This window comes from Manis pentadactyla, chromosome 17, assembly GCF_030020395.1.
Source record: "Manis pentadactyla isolate mManPen7 chromosome 17, mManPen7.hap1, whole genome shotgun sequence".
NCBI lineage: Eukaryota > Metazoa > Chordata > Mammalia > Pholidota > Manidae > Manis > Manis pentadactyla.
Window position 1 is genome coordinate 2808093 of NC_080035.1, and position 8265 is coordinate 2816357.

Here is an 8265-nt window from a genome sequence, read left to right on the forward strand (position 1 = left end):
ACAGCTAAGGCGTCATCATGGCATTGCTAGCAAAGGGATGACGTGGCCTTTTGCATCCTCTTCTTGCACCTACAGGAAACCAGGGCCTCCCGCACGATTCCAAGTCTTTGGACGAAAGATCCAAGCATGAAAGGCCTTCTTCAGTGTGCTTGAATGCAGAGGTCTTAGGGCTGCCCTTAAGCATTTAGCTTTAGAAACACAGCAAAGGATGGTTTCTCCATGTAGATCATGAGAGTGGTGTGATGCACGTGGTCAGTTCAGGCTGATAGAGTTGTGGCCCAGAGAAACGCTTTGTTCTGATGAAAGGATGATCAGATGAAGGACTCCAACAGCCTCTTCCCTAAAAGTTGTTGCAAGTCCTACTCTCAGCACACGTATGTTTCAGACTTAAGCTGGATTCCGAGAGGACACCATGCAAACATACGTTTGGGCATTCCACGGTGTATGAATTTGGAGAAAGCAACTGAAAGTGTTAGATAGTGAAGATTGATCTCAGTGACCCCAGAAAAATTTCCATTGCAGACGTTTGAATTAAGCTGCCCTAGCCATAGGAGGAGCTTACTCGCCTGAGGCTCCTGGTCCTCCCTGCTTTTCACCTGTTGAACAGAACGCCCACCCGTCGTGCTTCCAATGCTGTGCAGAAAGCAGCTTTCTTTGCCTCTTCCCCTGAGGCTGGGCAGAAGGCCTCTTCACAGTATTCTCATATCTGGGAGTATACGTATATACAAGAAGCTCTAATTTTCACAGCAGTGTTTGGCTGCCTTTCTGAATATGGCTGAGTAGGAAACCACATGATCTGAGACAGTCCCAGAGCCTTCTCTGCAGGACAACAGCTCTGAGGTTTGGGGCCTCATCACCACCGCGCTTTGGAGAAGCTTGCACACACCTGTTGCTTACATGGTGCCTGGGGATTAAAAAATGGGCACTCAGGTTACAAAGCTCAGACTGTGGCATGGGAGACCGGCTTCCATACCACCCAGACAACCTGGGCCCCTCTGAAGCAGCCGGGAAGTAGCAGGAAAACGCCACTTTTGAGAATTTCTAGGTAAATTCGTTGTATGCGGGAATTCTTCTGACAGCCGGCCTTCTTCAGCAAGGCTTCACTTGAATGGCAAAACAAGCGAGGGCGTGCCGCCGCTCAGCAAAAGAGAGTACTACACAGGATAAATCGCCCAGTCGCTCAGAGTGCAGCCACCCAAGACAGACACTGAAATCACACTGCAAGAAGAATTGGTTGTACGCGGGAATTTTTCTTACAGAAAGTCTTCCACAGCAAGGCCGCATGCGATTGGCCGCACAAGCGAAGCATCTGCTGCTCAGCTGAAGACAGCTCCACACAGCAGACTTCACTCAGGTGCTTAGAGTGCAGGCACACAGGACAGACACGGAAAACACATTGGGTGCTGTTTCAGCATCCAGTGCAACGATGTCAATGATTCCTTGAATGGAGCATTCTGCGCTGCTTCCTTTCACCCACATAAGCTGAATCCAAAGCTGACTTGCCTCCACTACGTTTATTTCAGAGCATCTACTCTAACTTCCCGTGTGGCTAGTGGGAATGCCTGTTCCAGGCCCACTTATGTCTTTGAGATAGAGGACGTATAGAGAATACAGCCTTTCACTACAACGTTTACTGGTTTCCATACCACATAGGAGCAAATTGCATGCAAGGCGAAAGCAACCTTGTGTTCTCTCACGGAGGGTCTCCTCAGCGCACGGTGGAATGTTTCCTATTTCAAAGTCTGGCATAAGGCTCTCCTGCAGCGGTTTCGGACACTTTACAGCTAAGGCGTCATCATGGCATTGCTAGCAAAGGGATGACGTGGCCTTTTGCATCCTCTTCTTGCACCTACAGGAAACCAGGGCCTCCCGCACGATTCCAAGTCTTTGGACGAAAGATCCAAGCATGAAAGGCCTTCTTCAGTGTGCTTGAATGCAGAGGTCTTAGGGCTGCCCTTAAGCATTTAGCTTTAGAAACACAGCAAAGGATGGTTTCTCCATGTAGATCATGAGAGTGGTGTGATGCACGTGGTCAGTTCAGGCTGATAGAGTTGTGGCCCAGAGAAACGCTTTGTTCTGATGAAAGGATGATCAGATGAAGGACTCCAACAGCCTCTTCCCTAAAAGTTGTTGCAAGTCCTACTCTCAGCACACGTATGTTTCAGACTTAAGCTGGATTCCGAGAGGACACCATGCAAACATACGTTTGGGCATTCCACGGTGTATGAATTTGGAGAAAGCAACTGAAAGTGTTAGATAGTGAAGATTGATCTCAGTGACCCCAGAAAAATTTCCATTGCAGACGTTTGAATTAAGCTGCCCTAGCCATAGGAGGAGCTTACTCGCCTGAGGCTCCTGGTCCTCCCTGCTTTTCACCTGTTGAACAGAACGCCCACCCGTCGTGCTTCCAATGCTGTGCAGAAAGCAGCTTTCTTTGCCTCTTCCCCTGAGGCTGGGCAGAAGGCCTCTTCACAGTATTCTCATATCTGGGAGTATACGTATATACAAGAAGCTCTAATTTTCACAGCAGTGTTTGGCTGCCTTTCTGAATATGGCTGAGTAGGAAACCACATGATCTGAGACAGTCCCAGAGCCTTCTCTGCAGGACAACAGCTCTGAGGTTTGGGGCCTCATCACCACCGCGCTTTGGAGAAGCTTGCACACACCTGTTGCTTACATGATGCCTGGGGATTAAAAAATGGGCACTCAGGTTACAAAGCTCAGACTGTGGCATGGGAGACCGGCTTCCATACCACCCAGACAACCTGGGCCCCTCTGAAGCAGCCGGGAAGTAGCAGGAAAACGCCACTTTTGAGAATTTCTAGGTAAATTCGTTGTATGCGGGAATTCTTCTGACAGCCGGCCTTCTTCAGCAAGGCTTCACTTGAATGGCAAAACAAGCGAGGGCGTGCCGCCGCTCAGCAAAAGAGAGTACTACACAGGATAAATCGCCCAGTCGCTCAGAGTGCAGCCACCCAAGACAGACACTGAAATCACACTGCAAGAAGAATTGGTTGTACGCGGGAATTTTTCTTACAGAAAGTCTTCCACAGCAAGGCCGCATGCGATTGGCCGCACAAGCGAAGCATCTGCTGCTCAGCTGAAGACAGCTCCACACAGCAGACTTCACTCAGGTGCTTAGAGTGCAGGCACACAGGACAGACACGGAAAACACATTGGGTGCTGTTTCAGCATCCAGTGCAACGATGTCAATGATTCCTTGAATGGAGCGTTCTGCGCTGCTTCCTTTCACCCACATAAGCTGAATCCAAAGCTGACTTGCCTCCACTACGTTTATTTCAGAGCATCTACTCTAACTTCCCGTGTGGCTAGTGGGAATGCCTGTTCCAGGCCCACTTATGTCTTTGAGATAGAGGACGTATAGAGAATACAGCCTTTCACTACAACGTTTACTGGTTTCCATACCACATAGGAGCAAATTGCATGCAAGGCGAAAGCAACCTTGTGTTCTCTCAGGGAGGGTCTCCTCAGTGCACGGTGGAATGTTTCCTATTTCAAAGTCTGGCATAAGGCTCTCCTGCAGCGGTTTCGGACACTTTACAGCTAAGGCGTCATCATGGCATTGCTAGCAAAGGGATGACGTGGCCTTTTGCATCCTCTTCTTGCACCTACAGGAAACCAGGGCCTCCCGCACGATTCCAAGTCTTTGGACGAAAGATCCAAGCATGAAAGGCCTTCTTCAGTGTGCTTGAATGCAGAGGTCTTAGGGCTGCCCTTAAGCATTTAGCTTTAGAAACACAGCAAAGGATGGTTTCTCCATGTAGATCATGAGAGTGGTGTGATGCACGTGGTCAGTTCAGGCTGATAGAGTTGTGGCCCAGAGAAACGCTTTGTTCTGATGAAAGGATGATCAGATGAAGGACTCCAACAGCCTCTTCCCTAAAAGTTGTTGCAAGTCCTACTCTCAGCACACGTATGTTTCAGACTTAAGCTGGATTCCGAGAGGACACCATGCAAACATACGTTTGGGCATTCCACGGTGTATGAATTTGGAGAAAGCAACTGAAAGTGTTAGATAGTGAAGATTGATCTCAGTGACCCCAGAAAAATTTCCATTGCAGACGTTTGAATTAAGCTGCCCTAGCCATAGGAGGAGCTTACTCGCCTGAGGCTCCTGGTCCTCCCTGCTTTTCACCTGTTGAACAGAACGCCCACCCGTCGTGCTTCCAATGCTGTGCAGAAAGCAGCTTTCTTTGCCTCTTCCCCTGAGGCTGGGCAGAAGGCCTCTTCACAGTATTCTCATATCTGGGAGTATACGTATATACAAGAAGCTCTAATTTTCACAGCAGTGTTTGGCTGCCTTTCTGAATATGGCTGAGTAGGAAACCACATGATCTGAGACAGTCCCAGAGCCTTCTCTGCAGGACAACAGCTCTGAGGTTTGGGGCCTCATCACCACCGCGCTTTGGAGAAGCTTGCACACACCTGTTGCTTACATGGTGCCTGGGGATTAAAAAATGGGCACTCAGGTTACAAAGCTCAGACTGTGGCATGGGAGACCGGCTTCCATACCACCCAGACAACCTGGGCCCCTCTGAAGCAGCCGGGAAGTAGCAGGAAAACGCCACTTTTGAGAATTTCTAGGTAAATTCGTTGTATGCGGGAATTCTTCTGACAGCCGGCCTTCTTCAGCAAGGCTTCACTTGAATGGCAAAACAAGCGAGGGCGTGCCGCCGCTCAGCAAAAGAGAGTACTACACAGGATAAATCGCCCAGTCGCTCAGAGTGCAGCCACCCAAGACAGACACTGAAATCACACTGCAAGAAGAATTGGTTGTACGCGGGAATTTTTCTTACAGAAAGTCTTCCACAGCAAGGCCGCATGCGATTGGCCGCACAAGCGAAGCATCTGCTGCTCAGCTGAAGACAGCTCCACACAGCAGACTTCACTCAGGTGCTTAGAGTGCAGGCACACAGGACAGACACGGAAAACACATTGGGTGCTGTTTCAGCATCCAGTGCAACGATGTCAATGATTCCTTGAATGGAGCGTTCTGCGCTGCTTCCTTTCACCCACATAAGCTGAATCCAAAGCTGACTTGCCTCCACTACGTTTATTTCAGAGCATCTACTCTAACTTCCCGTGTGGCTAGTGGGAATGCCTGTTCCAGGCCCACTTATGTCTTTGAGATAGAGGACGTATAGAGAATACAGCCTTTCACTACAACGTTTACTGGTTTCCATACCACATAGGAGCAAATTGCATGCAAGGCGAAAGCAACCTTGTGTTCTCTCAGGGAGGGTCTCCTCAGTGCACGGTGGAATGTTTCCTATTTCAAAGTCTGGCATAAGGCTCTCCTGCAGCGGTTTCGGACACTTTACAGCTAAGGCGTCATCATGGCATTGCTAGCAAAGGGATGACGTGGCCTTTTGCATCCTCTTCTTGCACCTACAGGAAACCAGGGCCTCCCGCACGATTCCAAGTCTTTGGACGAAAGATCCAAGCATGAAAGGCCTTCTTCAGTGTGCTTGAATGCAGAGGTCTTAGGGCTGCCCTTAAGCATTTAGCTTTAGAAACACAGCAAAGGATGGTTTCTCCATGTAGATCATGAGAGTGGTGTGATGCACGTGGTCAGTTCAGGCTGATAGAGTTGTGGCCCAGAGAAACGCTTTGTTCTGATGAAAGGATGATCAGATGAAGGACTCCAACAGCCTCTTCCCTAAAAGTTGTTGCAAGTCCTACTCTCAGCACACGTATGTTTCAGACTTAAGCTGGATTCCGAGAGGACACCATGCAAACATACGTTTGGGCATTCCACGGTGTATGAATTTGGAGAAAGCAACTGAAAGTGTTAGATAGTGAAGATTGATCTCAGTGACCCCAGAAAAATTTCCATTGCAGACGTTTGAATTAAGCTGCCCTAGCCATAGGAGGAGCTTACTCGCCTGAGGCTCCTGGTCCTCCCTGCTTTTCACCTGTTGAACAGAACGCCCACCCGTCGTGCTTCCAATGCTGTGCAGAAAGCAGCTTTCTTTGCCTCTTCCCCTGAGGCTGGGCAGAAGGCCTCTTCACAGTATTCTCATATCTGGGAGTATACGTATATACAAGAAGCTCTAATTTTCACAGCAGTGTTTGGCTGCCTTTCTGAATATGGCTGAGTAGGAAACCACATGATCTGAGACAGTCCCAGAGCCTTCTCTGCAGGACAACAGCTCTGAGGTTTGGGGCCTCATCACCACCGCGCTTTGGAGAAGCTTGCACACACCTGTTGCTTACATGATGCCTGGGGATTAAAAAATGGGCACTCAGGTTACAAAGCTCAGACTGTGGCATGGGAGACCGGCTTCCATACCACCCAGACAACCTGGGCCCCTCTGAAGCAGCCGGGAAGTAGCAGGAAAACGCCACTTTTGAGAATTTCTAGGTAAATTCGTTGTATGCGGGAATTCTTCTGACAGCCGGCCTTCTTCAGCAAGGCTTCACTTGAATGGCAAAACAAGCGAGGGCGTGCCGCCGCTCAGCAAAAGAGAGTACTACACAGGATAAATCGCCCAGTCGCTCAGAGTGCAGCCACCCAAGACAGACACTGAAATCACACTGCAAGAAGAATTGGTTGTACGCGGGAATTTTTCTTACAGAAAGTCTTCCACAGCAAGGCCGCATGCGATTGGCCGCACAAGCGAAGCATCTGCTGCTCAGCTGAAGACAGCTCCACACAGCAGACTTCACTCAGGTGCTTAGAGTGCAGGCACACAGGACAGACACGGAAAACACATTGGGTGCTGTTTCAGCATCCAGTGCAACGATGTCAATGATTCCTTGAATGGAGCGTTCTGCGCTGCTTCCTTTCACCCACATAAGCTGAATCCAAAGCTGACTTGCCTCCACTACGTTTATTTCAGAGCATCTACTCTAACTTCCCGTGTGGCTAGTGGGAATGCCTGTTCCAGGCCCACTTATGTCTTTGAGATAGAGGACGTATAGAGAATACAGCCTTTCACTACAACGTTTACTGGTTTCCATACCACATAGGAGCAAATTGCATGCAAGGCGAAAGCAACCTTGTGTTCTCTCAGGGAGGGTCTCCTCAGTGCACGGTGGAATGTTTCCTATTTCAAAGTCTGGCATAAGGCTCTCCTGCAGCGGTTTCGGACACTTTACAGCTAAGGCGTCATCATGGCATTGCTAGCAAAGGGATGACGTGGCCTTTTGCATCCTCTTCTTGCACCTACAGGAAACCAGGGCCTCCCGCACGATTCCAAGTCTTTGGACGAAAGATCCAAGCATGAAAGGCCTTCTTCAGTGTGCTTGAATGCAGAGGTCTTAGGGCTGCCCTTAAGCATTTAGCTTTAGAAACACAGCAAAGGATGGTTTCTCCATGTAGATCATGAGAGTGGTGTGATGCACGTGGTCAGTTCAGGCTGATAGAGTTGTGGCCCAGAGAAACGCTTTGTTCTGATGAAAGGATGATCAGATGAAGGACTCCAACAGCCTCTTCCCTAAAAGTTGTTGCAAGTCCTACTCTCAGCACACGTATGTTTCAGACTTAAGCTGGATTCCGAGAGGACACCATGCAAACATACGTTTGGGCATTCCACGGTGTATGAATTTGGAGAAAGCAACTGAAAGTGTTAGATAGTGAAGATTGATCTCAGTGACCCCAGAAAAATTTCCATTGCAGACGTTTGAATTAAGCTGCCCTAGCCATAGGAGGAGCTTACTCGCCTGAGGCTCCTGGTCCTCCCTGCTTTTCACCTGTTGAACAGAACGCCCACCCGTCGTGCTTCCAATGCTGTGCAGAAAGCAGCTTTCTTTGCCTCTTCCCCTGAGGCTGGGCAGAAGGCCTCTTCACAGTATTCTCATATCTGGGAGTATACGTATATACAAGAAGCTCTAATTTTCACAGCAGTGTTTGGCTGCCTTTCTGAATATGGCTGAGTAGGAAACCACATGATCTGAGACAGTCCCAGAGCCTTCTCTGCAGGACAACAGCTCTGAGGTTTGGGGCCTCATCACCACCGCGCTTTGGAGAAGCTTGCACACACCTGTTGCTTACATGGTGCCTGGGGATTAAAAAATGGGCACTCAGGTTACAAAGCTCAGACTGTGGCATGGGAGACCGGCTTCCATACCACCCAGACAACCTGGGCCCCTCTGAAGCAGCCGGGAAGTAGCAGGAAAACGCCACTTTTGAGAATTTCTAGGTAAATTCGTTGTATGCGGGAATTCTTCTGACAGCCGGCCTTCTTCAGCAAGGCTTCACTTGAATGGCAAAACAAGCGAGGGCGTGCCGCCGCTCAGCAA